A 24,523-nucleotide genomic window follows, 5' to 3' on the forward strand; every position below is an offset into this window, starting at 1 on the left:
CTTTAATAGATGTGATGGCACATTTATTCTTTTTTTTTTTCATCTGTATGATTTTTGCATTGTTGTGATTGTCAGACACACAAAGTACTTGAGAGTACTGCAGTATTCTACATGTTGGCATAAACTGCAACTTGGATCTACTCACTCCAGTATGGAATTTTGGTCGATGACGACAGAATCAGCGCCGTAAATCTGAGCACGGCCAACACAAGTCCAACGTTAGGCTTTACGCAGCCATGTATCCATCAGTAGAGTACTAGCTGAGCTCACTGGTATGTGCAGTATTTGCAGTACTTTTATATTGCTGGGGGGTCATTTCAGTTTGAAGAATATTGTCTTGAAACTCTTAATCCTTTTGTCATGATATCCTGTATGTGCCCACAGACCTCCGGTCTTTGCAAAATGCTAATTGCAGGCATCAAGTCTCGGTAATATATTTGCTTATTTTCACCAGGTTTGCCTCAGGTCTTCTTTTGCCGAATTAGGCTCGTAATTTCATATTTCTAAGAAGCCTCAATAATGAACAGAGAATGGCACATATATTAAAATTTACACTTTATTTGTAAAAATAGCCTAAGGTTCAACATGCGCTGCACCCAGTGTTTGTTTAGCCTTCTCTCTTGGAGTGGAATTGTAAAACAGAGGGATTATGTGGTATTCCAGCTCACAGAGCACATCGCCACTGTTTGGGAGCTTTCATATCTGACTGTATTAATGCTCCTCTTATTTTTATGGAGTCACTCATGAATATGTTTCTATGCTAACAAACATCAAAGATGTATCAGCATCTTTTATTTTTCAAAAACGAAACAAAAATATGCAACATTTTCACTGAGAAATGTTAACCAGAACACCAGGAACAGTCGAGTGCCACGTGAGAGCAGTAGTCCAAGATTATCCAGTTGTAAAAAACAAACAAACATGCTGACATGTTTTAAAAATAATATTTAGTCGATCTCAGATTTACCTCTGGAGATCTGAATTCCTTCCGCAAATGAGCTACGACCATTCTGTTCCTTTACTATTATGTTGCACACAGAATTCCCTGTTGTTTTCTTTCCTAATAGGATCTCTCTCTCTCCCCCTCCCCCTCTCCCACACACACACACACACACACACACACACACACACACACACACACCATCTCGTAGATGCAGCATGATGTACTCCATTGTGGATTCATTGGTTGGTGGATTGAGAGGCTTCACTTACAATTTGTGAAAATAATGTAATCTCAGGATGGGCAGAATTATTGAACCCTCTCTGAGATTACACTCTCCTGTCTGCCTCAGTAATCACTCAAAAGCAAAAGAGAGAAAAGAAAGTCTTCCCTCAATTGTATGTTTCTATTTCCATTCTCACCTCATCCATCTGGCAAGTTATTTCCAATAGGTTGTAGGCATCGGCCCTCTCCGCTTCTCCCCGTCTTTATTTTCATGGCGTGCTGCGTGGTTGTGTTTTAAAATCCAACAGCATAGATTGTTTTCTATAGGGTTAGTGCTGGGACTGATTTTGTGCCAGCGCACCTGTAGATAATAGTGTGCAAACACACAGAGACATGAGAGTGTGTTGATGATGAAGTTGACCACGCGGCGCGCTGAGACTCCCGGGGGAAAACTGTGGCGGGCTTCACAATGAGGCTGGGAGGTGCGAGTCTTTGGTGACACACGTTGATTATTACAGCGCTCACAGAGTTCCGAGCGCTGTCCCGAACAACCGAGGCGGCGCGCGAGAAAATAGAGTCTCGTTTTCTAACTGTGTGGAGATAAGGTACATTTAAGAGTAAAAAACACATACATTACAAAGTGATGAATAGCCTTGCAGTTAAATTCTACCGGTCTTTACCAGGTACAATGTAGGAGAAGTGTCAGCCTGTCGCACGACCTTTGACCACAAAAATCTTTCCAAGTCATCTGGACAATTGTGCCACATTGGAAGAAATTCCCTCTAAGGCATTCAGGACACATCCTGTTAACTCTTTCCCCGCCGGCCGCCGTCACTGTTTCCGAAACCTGCCGCGGATCTCTCCAGACACCGAGAATATTCGAACACGCGGTAGGTGACGGCGACCTTGTCCTTTGACCGTCAGAATTTTCTCGGCTCATCCCGCAGTCCAAGTGGACATTTGTGCCCAATCTGAAGAAATTGTTCTGAAAACCCAAAGCCTCCGGGCTCCTGACTGTCACCGCCACGGAGGCATGCAGACATTTCTGTCACGCGTGCAACACTTGGGGATTATTCAAGCCTGCCTTTGGTTCCTGCTGTTTTCTATGGGGCCGTGTAGCTGTTGGGTGGAGTTCACCGCTGAGAAGACAAAAATATATTCACATCTACTATCATTACAATATTTCTTATTAGGGCCTGAGCCAGAAGGTACTTCTGGGCGAAGACCCTATTATGTTTCGAAGTCAGAGAGACACGAAAGTCAGCGCTAAAAGCAGTAAAAACACACACTTAGGAGCATCACAGGCCTCTAAAAACATCACAGGGGTGTCCGGGGGGGGGGGACAGGGGGGTGAGGTCTCCCATTGAAAACAATGGTGGCACAAATTGTATCTAAAATTGCTTCGTTTTTTTCTTATTAGGGCCTGAGCCAGAAGGTACTTCTGGGCGAAGACCCTATTATGTTTCGAAGTCAGAGAGACACGAAGTCAGCGCTAAAAGCAGTAAAAACACACACTTAGGAGCATCACAGGCCTCTAAAAACATCACAGGGGTGTCCGGGGGGGGGGGACAGGGGGGTGAGGTCTCCCATTGAAAACAATGGTGGCACAAATTGTATCTAAAATTGCTTCGTTTTTTAGGGCCTGAGCCAGAAGGTACTTCTGGGCGAAGACCCTATTATGTTTCGAAGTCAGAGAGACACGAAGTCAGCGCTAAAAGCAGTAAAAACACACACTTAGGAGCATCACAGGCCTCTAAAAACATCACAGGGGGGTCCGGGGGGGGACGGGGGGTGAGGTCCCCCATTGAAACCAATGGTGGCAAAAATTATATCTGAAATTGCTGCGTTTTATTATTATTAGGGCCTGAGCCAGTCCCTGGCGAAGACCCTATTATGTTTCGAAGTCACACTCGCCACTTCAAAAGTAAATTTGACCCCCTAAACATGCATGAAAACTCACCAAATTTGGTAAGCACATCGGGTGCGGCGAAAAATTCGATAATTAAAAAAAAAAGAGGCGCTCTACTCAATAGCGCCACCTACATACACAAAAAACCACGCCACAGACTGTAGGAATGTCCTACAGACATGGGACAAACACCATTGAACTCGTCTCATCAAGACGGATAAATCATACACTCACACCCCTGACCTAACTGTAACAGGATGTCCACAATTTGGACACGAATGTCTAATTTTGGACAATTTTGCGCCCCGAACAAAATCTATCTCCTCCTATACCGTAAATGCCAGGGCTTCCAAACTTTCACACATTACTCTCCCAACTGTGCTGATTAAAAGTTGTTCAAGGTTAATATACTACGCGCTCGGTTTGGATTTTATGAGCCGTCAAAGTGGGGGAGACACTTTTCGCCTTACAATGGAAGTCTATGGGGAGAGCGTGTCCTCTCAGGGTACATACTCTCAAACAAATGCTTCTCACATCTACACCATACATTCCACAGCTTTTAAAAACACACCACTGTATTCCTGACAAAAATCCCTACAAAAATATGGTATTTTGTGTGACTTTTGACCAACGTATGCCGACTTATTCAGCTTTTACACACTACATTTCTCTGAATCCTCCACTCTCTCCACTCCAGCACAGTTCAGACACAGTGCAGCGGGGGAGGGGTTCTCAAAGGGCCAGCTGGCAGCTCTGCTCTCAGCTCTGCTCTCAGCTTTGCTCTCAGCTCTGCTCTCAGCTCTGACAGAGATGGCAGAGAGCGAGCAGAGAAGGGAGGGGCTCTTAAAGGGCCGGGTCTCAGCTCTGCTCTCACACTGTGCAGCGAACTGAGGCTCGTATCTCCTAAACTACAAGGCCTAGGGATTTGCCGATTACACCGTTGGATTCGGGCCGGTGTCAAGGACGCGGCCGTAGGCCGCGCGGGGGCTCAGGCCCTAACAACGCTGCTTGCAGCTTTAATTAGGGCCTGAGCCAGTCCCTGGCGAAGACCCTATTATGTTTCGAAGTCACACTCGCCACTTCAAAAGTGAATTTGACCCCCTAAACATGCATGAAAACTCACCAAATTTGGTAAGCACATCGGGTGCGGCGAAAAATTCGATAATTAAAAAAAAAAGAGGCGCTCTACTCAATAGCGCCACCTACATACACAAAAAACCACGCCACAGACTGTAGGAATGTCCTACAGACATGGGACAAACACCATTGAACTCGTCTCATCAAGACGGATAAATCATACACTCACACCCCTGACCTAACTGTAACAGGATGTCCACAATTTGGACACGAATGTCTAATTTTGGACAATTTTGCGCCCCGAACAAAATCTATCTCCTCCTAAACCGTAAATGCCAGGGCTTCCAAACTTTCACACATTACTCTCCCAACTGTGCTGATTGAAAGTTGTTCAAGGTTAATATACTACGCGCTTGGTTTGGATTTTATGAGCCGTCAAAGTGGGGGAGACACTTTTCGCCTTACAATGGAAGTCTATGGGGAGAGCGTGTCCTCTCAGGGTACATACTCTCGAACAAATGCTTCTCACGTCTATACCATACATCGCACAGCTTTTAAAAACACACCACTGTATTCCTGACAAAAATCCCTACAAAAATATGGTATTTTGTGTGACTTTTGACCAACGTATGCCGACTTATTCAGCTTTTACACACTACATTTCTCTGAATCCTCCACTCTCTCCACTCCAGCACAGATCAGACACAGTGCAGCGGGGGAGGGGTTCTTAAAGGGCCAGCTGGCAGCTCTGCTCTCAGCTCTGCTCTCAGCTCTGACAGAGATGGCAGAGAGCGAGCAGAGAAGGGAGGGGCTCTTAAAGGGCCGGCTCTCAGCTCTGCAGTCACACTGTGCAGCGCACTGAGGCTCGTATCTCCTAAACTACAAGGCCTAGGGATTTGCCGATTACACCGTTGGATTGGGGCCGGCGATCCGGCCGCGGCTAGGCGGGGGCTCAGGCCCTAACAACGCTGCTTGCAGCTTTAATTATTATTATTATTATTCTTTCTTTCTTCCGCGACATCTTAAACGCTTAATTTGACCCCCTGAACATGCATGAAATTCGCTGAAATTTTGCACGCACGTCCGGTCCGGCGAAAAATTCGATATTTAAAAAAAAAAATCCGGAAAAACTCAATAGCGCCACCTACAGAGCTACAAAAGTACACAAAAATTAAAATAGTTATAACTGCTTGCACGAATGTCCCACAGACATGGGACCAACACCGTTGGAATCGTCTCATTAAGACGAAAAATTCATACACTCTGACCTCTCACCTATCTACAACACAATGTCCACAAATTGGACAAAACTGTCAAAAAAAGGAATTTTTTACTCCCCGAACAAAATCTATCTCCTCCTAGGCCGTTAATGGTATTGCTTCCAGACTTTCACACATGACTCTCCCAACACTGCTCTTCAAAAATCTTTAAAGGTTTTTTCAAAATCCAATCGGTTCCCATTTTATAAGCCGTCAAAGTCGGGGAGACACGTTTTACGTTACAATGGAAGTCAATGGGGAGGCTGTGTCCTCTCATGGTACATACTCTCAAACAAATGCTTCTCACGTCAACACTGAAACTCTCACAGCTTCACAAAACACACCACTGGATTCCTCAGAAAAATCTCTACAAAAATATGGTATTATATTCCACTTACAAGCAACATATGCGGAGTTATTTGATTTTCACACACTAAAAATGTACACTTTTCGGCTGCTCTCAACTCCTGCACAGATGGCAGAGATTTGTTTACTGTAGTCATGGAAACCACAATTGGAGGGTCTCTGCCCTCATGTACATACTCTCAAACAAACACTTGTAGCTTCTAAACTAAAACACTCACACCTTCAAAAAGCACACCATTGAATTCCTGAGAAAAAACTCTACGCACTGATGTCTTTACATTCCACTTTTGACCCACATATGCTGAGTTATGACTGTGTTTCACAGTTAAACTGCCAAATCCTCCTCTGCTCTCAGCTCTGACAGAGATGGCAGAGAGCGAGCAGAGAAGGGAGGGGCTCTTAAAGGGCCGGCTCTCAGCTCTGCACTCACACTGTGCAGCGCACTGAGGCTCGTATCTCCTAAACTACAAGGCCTAGGGATTTGCCGATTACACCGTTGGATTCGGGCCGGCGATCCGGCCGCAGTTAGGCGGGGGCTCAGGCCCTAACAACGCTGCTTGCAGCTTTAATTTCTTATTATTATTATTCTTTCTTTCTTCCGCGAACTTTTAAATCCTTAATTTGACCCCCTGAACATATATGAAATTCGCTGAAATTTGGCACGCACGTCCGGTCCGGCGAAAAATTCGATATTTAAAAAAAAAAATTCGCAAAAACTCAATAGCGCCACCTAGGGAGTAAAAAAACTCGCAAAAAATTTGGAGCGCTATAACTGCTTGCACGAATGTCCGACAGACATGGGACCAACATCATTGGACTCGTCTCATCAAGACAAAAATTTCGTACACTCTGACCTCTCACCTATCTGCAACAGAAAGTCCACAAATTGGACAAAACTGTCAAAATGAGGAGTTTTTGATCTCCCCAAACAAAATCTATCTTCTCCTAGGCCGTTAATGGTATCGCTTCCACACTTTCACACATTAATCACACAACTCTGCTCTTCCAAAATCTTTAAAGGTTTTTTCAAAACTTAATCGGTTCCCATTTTATAAGCCGTCAAAGTCGGGGAGACACGTTTCACGCTTACAATGGAAGTCAATGGGGAGGCCGTGTCCTCTCATGGTACATACTCTCAAACAAATGCTTCTCACGTCTACACTGAAACTCTCACAGCTTCACAAAACACACCACTGGATTCCTCAGAAAAATCCCTACAAAAATATGGGGTTACATTGCACTTTGAAGCAACAAATGCAGAGTTATTTGACTTTCACACACTGAAAATGTGGATTTTTCAGCTGCTCTCCACTCAGGCACAGATGGCAGAGATTTGTTTACTGTAGTCATGGAAACCACAATTGGAGGGTCTCTGCCCTCATGTACATACTCTCAAACAAACACTTGTAGCTTCTAAACTAAAACACTCACACCTTCAGAAAACACACCATTGAATTCCTGACAAAAAACTCTACGCACTGATGTCTTTACTTTCAACTTTTGACCCACATATGCTGAGTTATGACTGTGTTTCACAGTTAAACTGCCAAATCCTCCTCTGCTCTCAGCTCTGACACAGATGGCAGAGAGCGAGCAGAGAAGGGAGGGGCTCTTAAAGGGCCGGATCTCAGCTCTGCACTCGCACTGTGCAGCGCACTGAGGCTCGTATCTCCTAAACTACAAGGCCTAGGGATTTGCCGATTACACCGTTGGATTCGGGCCGGCGATCCGGCCGCGGTTAGGCGGGGGCTCAGGCCCTAACAACGCTGCTTGCAGCTTTAATTATTATTATTCTTTCTTTCTTCCGCGAACTTTTAAATCCTTAATTTGACCCCCTGAACATATATGAAATTCGCTGAAATTTGGCACGCACGTCCGGTCCGGCGAAAAATTCGATATTTAAAAAAAAAAATTCGCAAAAACTCAATAGCGCCACCTAGGGAGTCAAAAAACTCGCAAAAAATTTGGAGCGCTATAACTGCTTGCACGAATGTCCGACAGACATGGGACCAACATCATTGGACTCGTCTCATCAAGACAAAAATTTCGTACACTCTGACCTCTCACGTATCTGCAACAGAAAGTCCACAAATTGGACAAAACTGTCAAAATGAGGAGTTTTTGATCTCCCCAAACAAAATCTATCTCCTCCTAGGCCGTTAATGGTATCGCTTCCACACTTTCACACATTAATCACACAACTCTGCTCTTCCAAAATCTTTAAAGGTTTTTTCAAAACTTAATCGGTTCCCATTTTATAAGCCGTCAAAGTCGGGGAGACACGTTTCACGCTTACAATGGAAGTCAATGGGGAGGCCGTGTCCTCTCATGGTACATACTCTCGAACAAATGCTTCTCACGTCTACACTGAAACTCTCACAGCTTCACAAAACACACCACTGGATTCCTCAGAAAAATCCCTACAAAAATATGGGGTTACATTGCACTTTGAAGCAACAAATGCAGAGTTATTTGACTTTCACACACTGAAAATGTGGATTTTTCAGCTGCCCTCCACTCAGGCACAGATGGCAGAGATTTGTTTACTGTAGTCATGGAAACCACAATTGGAGGGTCTCTGCCCTCATGTACATACTCTCAAACAAACACTTGTAGCTTCTAAACTAAAACACTCACACCTTCAAAAAGCACACCATTGAATTCCTGAGAAAAAACTCTACGCACTGATGTCTTTACATTCCACTTTTGACCCACATATGCTGAGTTATGACTGTGTTTCACAGTTAAACTGCCAAATCCTCCTCTGCTCTCCACTCTGACACAGATGGCAGAGAGCGAGCAGAGAAGGGAGGGGCTCTTAAAGGGCCGGCTCTCAACTCTGCACTCACACTGTGCAGCGCACTGAGGCTCGTACCTCCTAAACTACAAGGCCTAGGGATTTGCCGATTGCACCGTTGGATTGGGGCCGGCGATCCGGCCGCGGTTAGGCGGGGGCTCAGGCCCTAACAACGCTGCTTGCAGCTTTAATTTTGCATTACAATTTGAATCAACATCACAAAAAGAAGACCATTCCTATGTGCTTTGCAAAATTTCTGCTTGAATAAGGGTGGGAAATTGCCCCCCCCCCCCCCCCCCCCCACCACATGCTGGTAAAATATGATAGCAGCTGCCAGACACAAAATAAATGATTTAGGCGACTATTAAGTGGCTGTTGAATTTGAACATTTATCTGTGCACGGTTGATTTACACATTTGAAAAAGTTTAATTTCCAACCTGACTTGAATATCATTCTGCTCGAGACAAAAAGTCATTTTCCCAGTACCTTCATACTGAAGTTTAGCAGGGTGGTTGTGTGTAGCGGCGAGTACCACAGACAGCCTTCCCGTCACGCCCCCTCGCGTCCAGCGTGGATCTGAACATGGAGGTGTGAGGCTGGATACTGGACCCGAGAGGGGTGTTTCATCTCTTGCCGTGTGACCAGCACAGCGGAGGGGGTGGGGGCACAACTCCTCCCCGTCCGCAACTTCTACATCTCTATCTTTACTATCCCAGCAGCACAACACCCCTACGACGTTGTGAGAACTAGGCTACCAAGGCGCTGCTGCAGCCATGACGCTGCTGTTTTGCTGAGTTTCTTTTTAGATGCCAAAATGGGAACGCAGTGATACGAAGCTGGGCAGTTGTGATGCGTCCCTTCAGCATGTATTTCCAGGGAGGCGTGCATCATGTGAGGCTGTAGACGGCGGCCCAGTGCAGCTCCACATACCAACATCCTAACTTACAGCTCCAAATCAGGCTGGAGTCCTCCGTGGGCTGCTGTATCTCATCTCTCTCTGTCTGTCTGTCTCTCTCGCCGGCGCTCAGACAACCACTGTCAAGCATCTGCTGGATTATGAGTTAAAAGGACTCTGCAAAACAACTACTTGGAGAAGTGCAGTCTATTTTAAAAAATAACTCAAGCACACATAAATGTAAGTCTTTTCACACTTTTCACTTTTATTGATAGGGTTGTGTTTATTCACTTGGGTTAGAATAAAAATCCGTTTCAAAGGGTCAGTACTCATCGGAGAATATTTCAGCAGAAAGTCTGTGTTTTGGATATTGGAAGGGGGGTGGGGGGGTGAAGGGGGCAACCAATCAAGATATCCAGAGAAGACTTTCAAAAAGTTAATGGTTAAAATGTCTGTTGCACTGACAAATGACTTTGAAAGCAGGCTCTGAACTCCAAACCACTGAGGCTCTTCCTTTACAGAAGAGGAGGGTGTACATCACCATTCACGCCCACTATTAAACAATCTTATCTGTTGGGACTTCCTGTGATGAATGGTCAGAGTAAAGAAGGGATGAGAGGGGAGTGGAGGTGGAATGGCTGCCTTGCATCAATGTAGCCAAAAGAGAAGAGAAAGTGTGGTCATTACTGTTCCTGACACGCCGAGATGGATGTCACCGTTATTTGCCATCAGACTGGGGGAGCCAGGTGAGGTATAACTCTCAGCCAGTACATCACATGGGTGTAATTAAATGAGGGGGAACAGTGACTGCTCCTTTGAGCCCAGTGTTGGAGCCCTAACAAAAAGACCTGTAACGCCTAGATAAAGGAATATGAACTGATAAATCAAATAACAAACACATCCAGCAACAGAAGCTAGGGTGGCACACACCGACGAGGCCTCGCTGCTGCCACGGCTGTAGAGTCAAAGACGTCAAACGGAGAAGACGTGCACGTTCACGGGGATTTAATTAAAGTGCTGTTGTGAATAGGAAAATTAAAAAAGAACGGAAGCACTCATTTGTCCTGTGTCATCCTCTTCTGCCTTGTTTTCCCCTGCTTGTCTCTGTCAATGATGTTTAGAAGGCAATAATTCAGTTTCTCTGTAGAATTGAGTTGGTTTTTCATGGCGGTTCATGTTTGGCAGTGTGAGACCTGAACGTGTCCTGCCCCGACTCCTTGAGTTCTCTCACATCCAGAGCTTCCGGGCTGTTCATGGTGAACATCCTCATCTACAAGGCCACGGCGAACATGAACATGACAGCAAATGGACTCACCGGTCAGAACCCAAACTGCGAAAAGTGCTCCATTAGGGAGAATCCGCCGCGGTTCTTCCTGGCATCAGGTCGCCAATCCTGGGGAACCTGACCCGGACCGGGAGGAAGCTATTCAGCAGCTCACAGTACAGCCTACGTGAAAGCCCTGAACTCCACACTGCTCTAGGAACCTCTCAGAGGCAGAGCTGCAGCTGGAAGGGAGGGGAAAGTCCGGCTGGTGCGTGGGCGTGAGACAAGTGTGACAGTTTGAGTGACCACAAACCACTAGTGCCTCTTAATAACTGCCACAGCCCGGGCCGTATCACACCACAATGTCAGCGTCTCCTCGTTAGGCTTGTGATACTTAACCCTTCGGCTGAGGAGGCTGCAGAGGAAGCTCACTGATACGCTGTCACGCAGCGCACCGAGAGACTGACACCAGGAGTGAGGTGGCTAGTCGAGCGAGGGATGATGGAGGGGGAGGCTACAAGCAAGAGGGATGTACTGCTGAGAGACTGGATGACCTCAACCAGGGAAGCAGGAGAGTTTGTACAGGCGATGGCTGAGCTCTCAGAATGGAATGGCTTTGTCCTCGGAGGAAACAAGGTTGTCACGGCGCGGTCAGTGAGAGGTGAGATCCTTCAGAAGATTCACACAGGCCACCAGGCCTGCGTGTTGGTTCAGTAAACCACTATAGTCTTGTTGAGGGATGACATCATCGCAACGGCTCTGAAGTCCTTTGCTGACCTTTGTTTCTCTCGGAAACACATCAGCTGGTGAGGAGGGGCTGAAAGGGCGGCAGGGACTCACTCTCAGTCTCTGTCCTGACTCCAGCCAAGCAGCCTTTACTTGGTGCAGCCATTATGATTCCATTTATCCTCTTTTTCTGGCGAGATTGGAAGCTCTATTTTCCCATCTTTTCAGTTTTGGCCTAGTTTAGTAGAGGGAGGGGACCCTGGTCTGACTGGACTGAGGAACTCTCCATCTGGAGGGGTTTTGCAGGCTCACCAAACTTTCGGTTTGCATTTTTAATTTTTTTTAGGTTTATTTATTGAAATTAGTGTCTCCTTTATTGCGTGTGTTCATAAGCTTTACCTCAACCTAGCAGCTTTCATGACTTTGTTCTTCATGTTGGGGTTTCCTTCCTAACGGGCCCTTCATGTACTGCCTCTTGGCATCGTCGGACGTGGTTTTGATTTTCACACACACACACATCCTTGAATCCTTACGTTGTTTTAGTTTGGTTTTAAAGTATTACTACTTGAACGGCTGTTTTTTTTTTTTTTTTTTTTTTTTAATTCTGAATCTCTCTCTTACTTGTGCGTAGTTGATTAGCTGCTCTCTCTTCCAGGCCCGGTCACAAGGGCCTGAAATTGTCGAAGTTCATTACCTTGATGGAATTTTAGTTAGAGTTAAATGATTGAGGAGTTATCGGTCAAAGTTAATGATGGTGAGCCATGATGGATGACCCTCTGTCGTGGATATTCTGGACGCCGTGTTCATGTGTTTGTGGCGGGTGATAGTTTATCTCTCTGGAAGTTCTATTTAACAATTTAACTCTTCACTTTGTTTGTGTGCCTTTCTCGGTCGGGCTGCTCTTGAGGTTACGTGTTTATTCTAAGCGCGTTTTACTGCCTTTATTGCATTTGATTTCATCATTTTTTTATTTCGCGTGTGCGTTCGACTCAAATTGTTTAACGATTAGCATTAGCCTGTCTCGCTATCAGCCTGTCAGTCATCTGTGAAGCACTTAGAATTAACCTGAACCGTATGAAAGGTGCGATAAAAATGAAGACTGATAGAAACGAAGACTGAATGATTGATATAAATCATCTCTGTCAGAAGATGAATTTATTTAAATAAGAGAAAAGGGTAATTTAAGGGCTTACTTGGCTTGTCAAGCTGGTGCATTCAAGCTTTTAATTAAACTTTCACAAGAGCCATGAGACAGTGAGGCCGACTCCTCGTAGCCCAGCGTGACAGTCGCTATTCTGGCTGAGTTGGGCTCAGCAGGAGGTTGATAAAGCTTTAAGCAGACCACATGTTGGGCAGCACAGGATTGCTGCTTGCTTGTGAACAATGAGAGATGCACTGCACCTTTTCCAGGCATTATGTTGACGTTGGCCCGCTGCTCCCAGCGGTTTTAATCCCACCAGTGATTACTTGTGACACCACCACGGCTTTGTTTCTGTATCTACTTGTTGCTATTTGCTTGCTATAAATGGCCACATCATCAGCGGGAGCTCATTATGATAGATAAGAGAGTGCACTTTGCCCAGTGGAACACAAGTTTGGCTAATTGATTATTGATAATGGCTTCAGTACATCAGAGTGTTGCTCTCCAAGTGCCCTGCTACTGCTTTCTGGCAATTTGCTTGTCCTGTGTCTGTGTAACAGCAGCCAGCAGGTGGTGCTGCTCAGCGAGTAAACGTCACTCCCCGACACCTCCAGAGATGATTCTCAATACCATACGATAGCGAAATCGTATCGAAAATGACGTACGACACAGTTTATTGAACTCCAAAGCCGTGTCGCGACCTGTGCATGCGCATGACCGATTGCACGAGCGTGTCACATTTGAGCCACAGACAGCAGCGCTCAGACAGACAGAACCACTGTGAAAAAAAAAAAATCCACAAAAGCCGTCCCGCGCATGCGTGCTGCCGACGAGGGAGGAGGAGGAACCACACAGCGAGCAGCCGAAAGAAAACCCAGCACGGCGCACGTAAACATTGCAGAGTGCAGACGCGTAGTGAGGAGAGGAGAGAGAAACAACCGCTGTTGCGTGGATTATTCTGTCAAACCATGGCCACTGCTGCTGAGGATGACATTACACAAACAGAAGAACTGGAAAATCCTCCCGCTTCCTTCAAATCAAAGTGTGGAGATATTTTGGCTTCCCCGTAAGTTACGAGGGCACTCGCCGAGTCGTTGGCAGAACCCACACAGTCTGTCGCATGTGCTCGACACGTGTACCGTATGTCACAGGCAACACCTCCAGTAGTCACACCAGGGTCAGGAAATGTCTGACGAGAAATTCTACATGTGCACACTGGCCTGCATCTTGAAAGGTTGAGAGTGTTCTTGTGTGAAAAGGGTGCTATTCATTTTTATTTGACTATTTATTTTCATTGCAGGACCACATTGGTCACAAGTGTTTTGTTGCATTTTTATTTTTATATCCTGGGTCAAATAAAAGTGCCTTATTGAGAAACAAGCAAGTGTTTTTTTCTTCACAAATCAAGACAATAATGTAAATTAATACATTTAGCCCTCAGTGCCGGAAAAAAATGCACTTTTTTATTTTTTATTTGTATCGAGAATCGAATCGAATCGTGCGCTTAAAATCGAAAGTTGAATCAAATAGTTTTGTCACGACTGGGCGTATCGTGACAGCCCTGCTCACGACTAACGTTGGTGGTTGAGCCTCCTGGCTTGTGTGGACGCCAGTCACATGGTTCGGGGTTCGGGCTCGGTGATGAGCTGCGCATACACACAACGCAGCCTACACCTGTTACCAGTTTTAATGTGACGAATGGTGCCTTCGCTTGTTTCAGAGACTCTCGCGGTTCAGTCGCGGTTCTCCACTGACATCTGTGTCTGCACACACAAGGAAGTTTCTGAAGTGCTGTGTTGCCCCAAGGGCAGTTTCAAGTGGCATCGCCATGACAACCTGCTATAATTAGAGCGTACTGTGAACAAAATTGACTGGAGGAAAATTTGATCAGGTCCTGTTCAGGGGAAAAGCAGCAACCACTTCATGTGGGGGGTCAGGGATTGTAGTCACCCATCTCATCATCTAGAACATGTTGGTCTGGTCTGGCTTCCATGGCCCATTAAGTTCTTGGTGAATATATTGCAGACATTAGATTTCTCAATGTCACAACTGGAATCAAAAGATTTACTTCTGCAAGGCTACTGTTGTGCTTCTGTTGTGTTGTTACGGCTGCTTCAAAAGGCAATGACGGCTTTGCCACAGCTTTCAGGAATATGCAAGTGCACAGTATCCTTTATAGACATACAGGGGGGGGGGGGAAGGTAATGAAAGTCAACTTTTATTACAACATGGGTTGTTCTAGGTTTCATACAATCATAGTAAAACTATTAGTGTGTTAATAACTTCTGTCAAATGCCAGACACCTATGTATCCTCAGTCCTCGTAGCCCCGATCCCAGATGTGTACCCGATTCAAATTCTGTTCTATTTGCTTTATTCACCTTTGTCCAAGGTGGGTAGTATTAAAAAGTAATTTCCCCTGCTCAGTCATGGTTCCACTGTGCCTGTGGGGTGTATTTTTTTTTCTTCTTTTTTCTCTACAGCTGTCAAAGTGTATCCCGGCTTTTACAAGCAGACAACTGAAGAGCACGACCTTAAAGCCTGAGGCAGTTGTACAACACACAACAACAAATGTGAGGTAATTTGTGCTAACAACAAGTATTTTGTTTGTTTCATTCCACCGTTATTCGAATAAGAGACAATCCGCAGCATATGTACGCAGCGCAGGATGAGATGGTGAAGCACATGGCTTGTGTACAGTACTTAAATTATGCATTGCATGAATCAGAAACTGCCAGTACAGCAAATATAAAGGCAACTTTAGTTTCATCATATTTTTAGCGCCCTTGTAAGAGATATACACATTATATGTACTTGGAAATGGGCATAAATAAATTAAAATGTGATACCCCGAGGCTAAAAATGTGAGGTTGACTTTCCAGAATTGTACAAGTGACCACCATACACCAAAATCTGCTGCAGTTCAGTTAAACATCCTATTTAAATGCATGGGCTGCAGTAGATCGAAATGCTATAGAGTTGAGTTGAGGTATGCAGAAATGAGAGGATCTCGGGTGAGCTGAAAATCTCAATGCTGCTTCGACTTATGGATAACTTCACGTCTGATAACTTGATTTTCTGTGACAATTGCTCTTCTTATTGCCCCGTTACTGAATTTCAAACAAAAACTGTATCCTACTGGGAGAAAAGATTGCATTCAACACGTTACGCAATCCAATTTGTAACAGCACGTCACAGGTTTTAACACCTGGGGAACAAAAGAAGGGGGGGGGGGGAACCCAATGCAGGCCACTTCAAGAGTAATTAGAAATTACATTCAATGAATGAATGATGAATGCAATGCCTGCCAAAGCACCAACAAAATGTTAATTACACTCCCAGGACTCGGGCTCGGTCGAAATCATTGACTCGTCCCTACAATCCCGTTGCTTTTTTATCACATTGTTTGATGTTAAATGGCTACAGATCTACATCAGAGAGCAGCTCAATAACATTAAGAACAACTAATTAAACCAATAAAGTCCCGCTGACTTTGCTCCGAACGCTTCTCTGCAGGACTTTAGTTGACATGCATTTGACCCACTTGTCTAAATAGCCTCACCGATCTGGACCTGGGGGCTTTGAACGACTCCCCCCCTCTTTAACACATGTTACATTATGTAAGACACTCATCAGAGGGGATGTGGATGGAGTAGAATCTCTTGGTCGCTGTTTTAAATTCCCATTTATACCCCATACTATGATTCATTTCTACTACTTCCTGTCTACTGGCAAACTCCAACAAGCCACTTTAAAAGAAACACAGTTTTTTTTCCCGTTTTTTTTTTTTTTTTTTAAATTTATTTTTTTTTACCAGCATCAGGACAGAAAATGCTTCGCGGAGTTATTTTGATATTCATGTGCTCACTCACTGTGACATTACAATTATAATTACATCATTCTAATTACATGTGTTATCTGTTGCTTGAAGTCACTGTCCACTTTGACTACGGACTTGAACTAAGCCTTGAAATGAATTACCAAATGTGACTTATTACGCAGGTGATTTGTGTGTGCGTTTGAAGGACGTGCGCCCCGGCCTCCCTCACACGGCGGACGCTTCTTTAATGTGATTGTCTGTTTGAGTGAAGTTACTCGTCAGAAGGGGGGCTTTCTTCAAATAATAGAAATTCTGGATTGGAAATTACTCGGCACTTCTGGTGACACGTTGGGGACGAGGACGTAACTTAGTCAGAGAGGAATCATCACTCTTGTGTCATTACTGACATTTTAATAGAAAAACCCTTTGAAATGACAATGATGTCGTTCTTTTTTTTTTTCTTCTTTTTGTGCTTGATTGTTTATTACTTCAGTGGAACACCATTAACAGGCCTGGAATATTTCTACATCTGTATGTTGACACATAAATACCATTCATCCATCCCTCCATCCATTTTCTACCACTTATCCTTTTAAGGGTCGCAGGGGGAGGGGGGGGTGCAGCCTATCCCAGCAGCCTTCGGGTGTGAGGCGGGGTTCACCCTGGACGGGTCACCAGTCCATCACAGGGCCAACACATCTAGAGAGACAACCATTCACACTCACAGTCACACCTACAGCCAATTTAGAGTATCAATCAGCCTCGTCCCCTCTTGATGTCTTTGGACTGTGGGAGGAAGCCGGAGTACCAGAGAGAACCCACGCAGGAACAGGGAGAACATGGAGACTCCACACAGAGAGACCCCGTGCTCCAGCCGGGGCTCGAACCCGGAACCTTCTTGCTGTGAGGCCACAGTGCTGACCGCTGCACCACCGTGCCACCCACATAAATACTTTCAGCAATTATTGTGCCTCCTGCTAGGCAGTATTTTGGGTAACGTTTCCATAATGCAGCTCTAAAAAAAAAGAACTTCTGTTGGCATCGTTTCAATGCTGCTCCATTATTTTAACACATTTCATGTCGACCCCCACTGACCCACCACCCGCCCCTGGTGTGGTGTTACAAGGTTGTGGTCATTCTTCTCTGTTTTTTGGTCTGTGCAGTGGGGTTGAACAGCCTGCTAATTATTTTTCAGGCTTTGTTTTTGTCATTATCAGAGGTGGCTTCAACTGATCTCTGTTTGTGTTTTGAGAGCGGTGAGTTTCGATAATGTGCTGTTGGCTTTAATTGAGTGTGTTGTCGAGATATCGAGGTGAATTCTTTTTCTTTTTTTTAAAAAACTTTTTTCTTTTTTGAGTTATGGCGCCGTCGGCGGTGATTTTCAGTCAGTGTAAATCTTCACGCGCTGTGGCTGTGATTTCTGTGTAAATCAATTTAGTTGCCGTGGTGTCGGAGAGATTTTTCACCAAGTGCGATTCTGTCTGAATGCATCCTTCCAAACTTACGCTGTACAGTGACAGAAAACTCAGACTGAAGTGAGGTGAATGTACTCAGGCCTCTTCCCCTCACAAACACAGTATCCAACAGGCTCTGATTGAGTGAGATTTTTGTCTTCCATTCCCATTCCCCTTTTCTAGTGCGACACTTTAAAATGTGCATCAAAATATGATAATGGAACCCGTGACAAACTCTTTAGGCCCACCCACCCACACCGCTCCTAAGGCAGGTTGGAATTTCTAAAAATGCTGCAACGCAGAGCAGCGTGACTATTGTGTTTTTTTGGGGGGGTTTTTTCCCGATTCGTACTGTATGACAAGAAACGTGTGCAAGACAGAGAAGTTTTTATTTTACTGTTGTGAGCGGGACTAAAAGAAGATGAACGTCTATTAATTTCTATTCCAGAAACAAGCAGAGCAACTCAACTTAATTAAATATAACTTCCTTCATGAAAGAAGGTCAAATGGTTTCACTCACGAGATGAAATACTTATAAGAAGTTCTTTCTGCACGCACACGCACACACACACACACATGCACACAATTAGCAAGAGTTAAGGAACCACTGGGATGTATGTAGGATCAGCAATTGTTTGGTGGTTTAACTGCTATGTCATAATGTGAATATTGTTAAATAGGGAAATCCCACCTTTTAAAAAAAATGAAAAATACATATATAAATATTCACAGCACTGAAAACAGTGTTCGGTAGTTGAATAATCAGTTTCTAACCTGTAAATAAATAATGAGAGTCTGTCTGTGACGACTTCATGTTTGTATGAGAACAGCAGGACGTATTCTTGCTGTACACACACACATATATATACATGTGTATATATATATATATATATATATATATATATATATATATATATATATATATATATATACTGCGATACTGAGTACATACAGAAATGGCACAAACACCTGGAGTTGTGAGGAATCAGAACGGATGTCGCGGCACTCAACTTACTATGTTCCCATGCTTTCCAATCAAACGTGTGTGTATTCAATTTATAAGGAGTGTTGAGTAAAGATGAAGACGAATACTGCAACAGCTGGGTTTTGACCTTGCCCTTCATTGGAAGCCGCCTAATATTTCCATGGTAACAAGGGATGCATCCCACCAAGGTCAGAATTCTTGAGGCGGTTATGTTCTACTATCTGTTGGATCAGGGCAGGTGCTGAGACCCTGGTGTGTATCGTTCCCTGGGGAAAAATCTGCTGCTCTTCCAGGCTGCTCGCTGTTTGTGCCTCTCCGCTTCCTACAGCAGATGCTCATCATTTGTTTTAGTCAAGCGCCGCTGTTGGAGGAGGTCAAGGAGGGTGAGTGAACGCACAAAGCCTGTGTGCACTCGATTAAATGTTGCACTGTAGATACTAATCACTACTATTAGGCGTGTTACTGTACACGTATTTGTACAGATCTCAACTCACATAGGAGAACATACGGGGGGGGGGGGCAGGAGAGAAGGTGTAGAGATAATATGAAAGCAGAAATCAGAAAACATGGATGTTCTGGCTTGTAAACACAGCAATTGGGCTCCTCGTCCCAAACTCAACAGCAGCAGAGGCATACGTCCTCCAACCCCTGTGCGCTAATTGCTCACTAGCGCATTCTAAACGCAAACTAGGATGTCGGCTGACACAGACAGCATCGACCTCTTCACACACCTGAAGACCCACGAGGATCAGGAAGGTCTGCCATGCTGGGCCCTGAGCGACTGCCCAATAGACTTCCTTAAAAGATCTGTCTCGGCCTTTTGGTGCAGTTTGCACATGCACCCCGAGAATCAGTCAAATCTGCACCGCAAATTTGTTCACTCATTTGGGACGGCATGGCTGGTTAGTGAAGCACGAGGAACAAAGCAAGTCCTCCCCAAGGCTCTTGACCAGCCTCTGGCTAACGGTTCACACTCGGCCAAAGCTGTCATTAAGTGTTTTTATCCTAGCAAACATCTGACAATACTCAGGTGGTGAAAGTAATCAAAGTACCCTCAAAGAGTCGGATCTGCCCTTGTAGTGCAGCACAGTACATCCTCTAAACGCCGCACCCTATTGTTTGTTGTTTTATTCCTTTATGTATTTAAGAAAATATTTATTTTGCATTACCCCTCATTACTGGAGTATAGCGCTTGTCATGTCTGCGCTGTCTAATTTTGCCAGAGCTCAGATACACAAACAGCCTTTAGATGTGTCAGACTGGTAATGTGACAGTGAAGGTTTGAGACTAGCTTGGAATTTAATGAGTTTCTTGATGTCCTCCAGGGAGACGAAGACTTATCAAATGCCTTTAATGAGATCCTTAATTGAGGAACACTTGTATCATTCAATAAAAGGACACGGACAAAAATGTCTGCTGCAATGTCATTTGATACAAGGATAGGTGAGGTGCCTTGGCAGCTGAAAACAAGCTGCAGAGTGAAGCAAAGCCAGCTCCTCTCGTCACTGACGAGAGGTACACATGCACACGCCGACTGTTGTGACACGCTGTAATTAAAAGGGTAATAAGTGACAACAGATTATCCCCCTCCATCAGTGACAATTGACATGTCCCTGGCTAGTACAGCTTACCATCACAACCCATAATTGATACAAAATCGATATTTTTATAATCAAGACTGAGTACGTGAGCTAATTAGAGAGGAAAGTAAATGTTGGCTCAAAGCAATGTCAAACATCACAAATTGGGCTGTCATTGACTTTTCATTTCGAAAAAAGAGAGGAAGAAGAAGGAGAAGAAGAGTGAGTATTCAATGAAGCACAAGTGGTAAAAGTGAGTTTTGACTTTTGGAAACCTCAGTAGGTTTTCCGCTGCTATTGTGCCGCAGAGACGTTATTATCAAACCTCTTACATCATTTTTAAGCCACTCTGACTTGAAGTCGTCATTCATTTCTCGGTATTGGTAGCAATACACATCATCTAGTTGAATAGATGCAGATACAAATCGGCCTAATGGGTTTCGCTGGGTCTACTGTAGCTGCTTTACATTGTCACAAGATATTGCAGCATCAGTTTACTTTTTATTCCCAGAGAAACTGCTTCCCCTTGAATGCATCGCGCTTCAAAAACACACAATAGCAAAGGTTTCTCTCGTTCAAACGACACATTCATTTGGCAGCAATGCTGAATGAAAATCAGTTTACAGAAGTCATAATCCAGTAAGAGCTGGGCGTAGAGCCTTGTGCTTACCTGTGGAAAGGATATTATTTACAGATGACGCCGGCGTGATACGACTGAAGGAGACGTGCGGGAAGGGGGGGGGGGGGGACGCGTGTGCAAGCAAAACACGAACAGAGAAAAAGTCCAGGCGATTTGTGAAGAGCTCCCCTACTTCTGTTAAAGTTACTTCTTCAGTTGGTTGCCGTCAAAAGCATTCATCAATCACACATGACACAGACGTGGACTGCCATGAATAGAGGCTTGACAAGAAGTGGTGATGAAAATAAGCTTGGCAAACAACTTGAATGACTGTGACAGGCGCGCATGCACGCACACAAACACACACACAAAGGTTTCCAGATGCAGTCCTCATGTCCTACTTCCTCAGACAAATGCTATCTTACATGCTTTGCAGTTCATCTGTTCTGTTTGTAGAGAAGTTAACTTAGAGCTCATTTGTGGCAGAGCCACAAGCAAATCAGCATCACTCTTTTTGCTCTAATATTTATAATAATTTGCATAATACCATTTGGATTTTAAGATTATTTCACGCAGCAAAACCAATTTCAATAGCTCAGTCATGTCATTGGCTTATGTAGTCATAATGGTCATCCAACTGTGTAATTGGACATTTTAAACTGTTAAGCAAGTTAGTGATGAGCAACACAGTAGGGTAGGCCAGCGCATTAAATTTGACTGACAGTTGAATACTAGAGGAGTATGGCCGCCAGTGTCCAGCTCTTAACCGCGCCATACATTAGAAATCCTCGCCAAATGCAGATTATGTCAAAATGTCCATTAGACAGAATGGACATTTGATGAATAATAACACTGTCACCAGCTTCATGTGAACTACAATGACCTGACGGAGAATTCTTCATGAAATCTTTCCTCGACATTCTCTCCCCCCCCCCCCTCTTCTTCTTCTTTTGCTGCTCCCACTTCTTCTTCTTTTTATAAATATGTGTGTCCTTTTGCGTTATCAGCTAAGGAGATTAGTGCCTGAGAATCAGTTAGAGTTAACTATGACATGAGAATGACAGTTCATTTAGATGGCGGAAATTGCTGGTGGGATTTCCACAGGAGTGCCACCAAGCTGGGTTAATGCTGTTTGTGATAGCAGCTGACAGGACTCCTTTTGGGAGAGAGCATTTGGGATTCTGACCTTTTTCTTTTGACAGAGGTCACACTGTATTTTTTTTTTTTTTTTTTTTTTGCATCAATACACGCAGCCCCAACTCAGCTGTTGCCACGGTGGGTTAGTTCTTCAAAACCCCAAAGAGAGAAACAAACAGTGATTCTCAGGGTTAAAAAAAAAAAAAAGAGAGATATAAAATATTATACATTATGAAAAGACAAAGCATTTGTGTCCTTTAAATACTCAGCTTGAATGGACTGGCAGCATTTAAGAGTTCACAAATGCAAGCCAGGGATGTGAATACATGTCCCTTTTGTCTGACTATTCATGGACAGGAACTGGAAGGTGGGTAGGGTTGCCAACTGTCTCTTAAAATAAGGAATCGTCCCTTATTGAACTGATAAGGGACGCAATTTGTCCCTTATTTCTGAAAATCTATGTCAGCATGAATTTTCTGATAATGGAAGTAATCACACAGCTCTCTGACTGCTGCCGGCTGTTCCATTCTGTCTCTGCCTGTCTGGAATCATGTGCTTCTTGTTAACCAATGAGAAGCGCTTATAATGTTGACGCAATGCTCCTGCGAGGCGGCACGGATTAAAAAAATATATATATCATGGATGCTACCCATGTAGCCACAGTTTGTCGGTGCACCAAATAAAGTAGGCCACAGGAGTGAGTGGGAAAAAGAAAATGAATGAGTGCAAGCAGTGCACGACAACGTATACGAGGCTTGATTTAGCACTGATTGTTGTATTCCAGAGAGTATTTGTCGTTGCTTGTTGTTTCACACTACGAAAAAACATGTTACATGTTCTCTATATTCACTTCTGTTTATGATTTATTCAAATTCTTTTCCGATGTTTTAATTTCTTTGTATTCTAAGGAATGGTACATTGGTGAAATTACTTTACGCTTCGTTCATCCAAAGTAAAAAAAAGAAAGGATCAAATCCAGTGTTTATTTGTCATCATGCAGGGGTCATGAAAGTGCCCCCGCCCCTGCCCCTGATATCCATGTCATGGAGTTGGCAACCCTAAAGGTGGGCTGCATTATTAATACAGTCATCAGTTGTTGTTGTTGTTATTTTTGTTCATTTGTTTTCCTTTTACGTAACAATTATAACATCTTCACTCTTCACGATCTGTTTGTTTGTTTGTTTTTTTGTCAGGTCATTCGAATCAAAGCTGCTAATGAGAACACGTGTTGTCTCGGGCGCTCGGGAGTTCAGTCGTCCATCAGTCTGGGTTACGTGATCGCCAATCACCACCTGCCATACAGGCACTACACATTACTGTAAGTACGTGAAAGCACTTCCAAAGAATGGATCAAATGGCAAATCTTATGCAGTCTCCCCTGGTTTTCAACAGTCGATACTTTTAGCTGCAGAGCTTTTTCCTGTGAGAGGTTGAAGAATGTTACTGTGAGACAGAAGTTGATAACATTACCTCCCACTCATCCTGCTTAGACGAGCTGAAAGGATGCGTCAGAGAAAAATAAAGTTAAGAAATTGCTTGGTGCAGGGCCAGAACCATAGACCTATAAAAAGTCTGGACCCCACCGAAATGTCTTGATCACGACGTGTCAGCCCATAGCCCCCCAGCGTCGGTAGATGGGATTAATGGAGCGAACGGGACCAAAGAAAAGGTGAGTTTTGGTCACCTTTGACATGCTGTTTCCAGTGTGATATGTTCACACGGTGGTTTTTGTTATGTTAATTGGGTTTCAATAGAGACAAAAGAAGCAAACCGACACCACTCCAAAGTGCTGCAGAGTTGACATAGTGTGGGCTAACACAGACGTTAGCATCACCATCGACTCCCCTGACCACAGGCAAAGGGAGGATTTGGATTTTGGATGACAGCTGAGGATAAACTCTTTTGCAATTGCATGTTTCTTTTTTGCAAGATCATCTTCGTGAATCACATTTTTATGATTCTGGAAGTGTAAATGCGAGCATTACAAGAGCAAAGCTAATGTTGCGCTATGGGCAACGACACTGTAGACGCGTTTCTTCCATGTTAGCACTTGTTAGCCACTTTTAAGACCCACGTGATGCTTTGAAATTGTTCCGTAGATATCGATGTTATTGCATCTTCAGACAGATTTAACCACATTCTTGTTCCTCTCTATTCATCACTCTCCATTTGTTGGTATCACGTGGAGATTCTTGGTCAGTTTGGTGCGTTAGCGAATAACGAAAAGCTGCTGTGTGGCGCGGTGCACCACCAGCAGGTTAAAAACCTGGCACCAGTTAATAAGCTGCTGAAGTGAAACACTAAACCTTTAAAGAGACAAAAGTAGTTA

Source organism: Aulostomus chinensis, chromosome 3, assembly GCF_037954235.1.
Source record: "Aulostomus chinensis isolate RoL2024-O1b breed Wild chromosome 3, RoL_Achi_v1.0, whole genome shotgun sequence".
In the NCBI taxonomy this organism is placed as follows: domain Eukaryota; kingdom Metazoa; phylum Chordata; class Actinopteri; order Syngnathiformes; family Aulostomidae; genus Aulostomus; species Aulostomus chinensis.